This window comes from Physeter macrocephalus, chromosome 5 (assembly GCF_002837175.3).
Source record: "Physeter macrocephalus isolate SW-GA chromosome 5, ASM283717v5, whole genome shotgun sequence".
NCBI classification, from domain to species: Eukaryota; Metazoa; Chordata; class Mammalia; order Artiodactyla; family Physeteridae; genus Physeter; species Physeter macrocephalus.
In genome coordinates this window covers 107,638,382-107,639,347 of record NC_041218.1, presented here as the reverse complement: position 1 = coordinate 107,639,347, position 966 = coordinate 107,638,382, and positions in this window count along the sequence as shown.

The following is a 966-nucleotide window of genomic DNA, read 5'->3' as shown; positions in this document are numbered from 1 at the left end:
CCACGGCTCACGGGCCCAGCCGCTCCGCGGCACGTGGGATCCTCCCGGACCGGGGCGCAAACCCGCGTCCCCTGCATCGGCAGGCGGACTCTCAACCACTGCGCCACCAGGGGAGCCCTCAGCACAGTTTTATATCTTTTCAGAACAAAGAACATCAAACAAGTCAGCTGTACATTCCTTCGAGGTTTCAAGAAACCCAGGGAAGCCCTCAGCACAGTTTTCTATCTTTTCAGAACAAAGAACATCAAACAAGTCAGCTGTACATTCCTTCGAGGTTTCAAGAAAACAGATCAGCAGGTACACAGTGAGCCAGCACGGCCTTGGCACCTGGGAAGGGAGGTTTACCATCATGGGAGGACCAGCTCTGGCGTCCCAGGAAGGTAGGCATTTAATCCTTATTTTTGTCATGGACATGCTTTACTTCTGGCCAATGCGCCCTTTTCTTAATAATTAAAGCAGATGTGCAGTGAGTGTTTGATAGGCCGCAGACAGGCATGATATTCAAGCTAACTCATGTAAGAGCTAGGACGGCGGCCCCATACCTCAATATGGGAGCGTCCCTCTTATCAGCAGGAAGGAGGCTGGAGCGCAGGAGGCCTGCCCTCCACTCCGCGCCCGGCCCCTCAGGGCTGGCTGGGGTCGGTGGGCTCAGCTCTAGGGGAAGCGCAGGACAGCCCCTGGCTAAAGCTTGGAGGGACAGGTGCCTGAGAACCGCTGTCCGCCAAGCCTTTTCATCCTGCTTCTCGGTAGGCAGGGCCATGAAAGGAAAGTGTTTCTTCAAAACGTATAAAGAGGGCTTCCCCGGTGGCGCAGTGGTTGAGGGTCCGCCTGCCGATGCAGGGGACGCGGGTTCGCGCCCCGGTCCGGGATGATCCCACGTGCCGCGGGGCGGCTGGGCCCGTGAGCCACGGCCGCTGGGCCTGCGCGTCCGGAGCCTGCGCCCCGCAACGGGAGAGGCCACGGCGG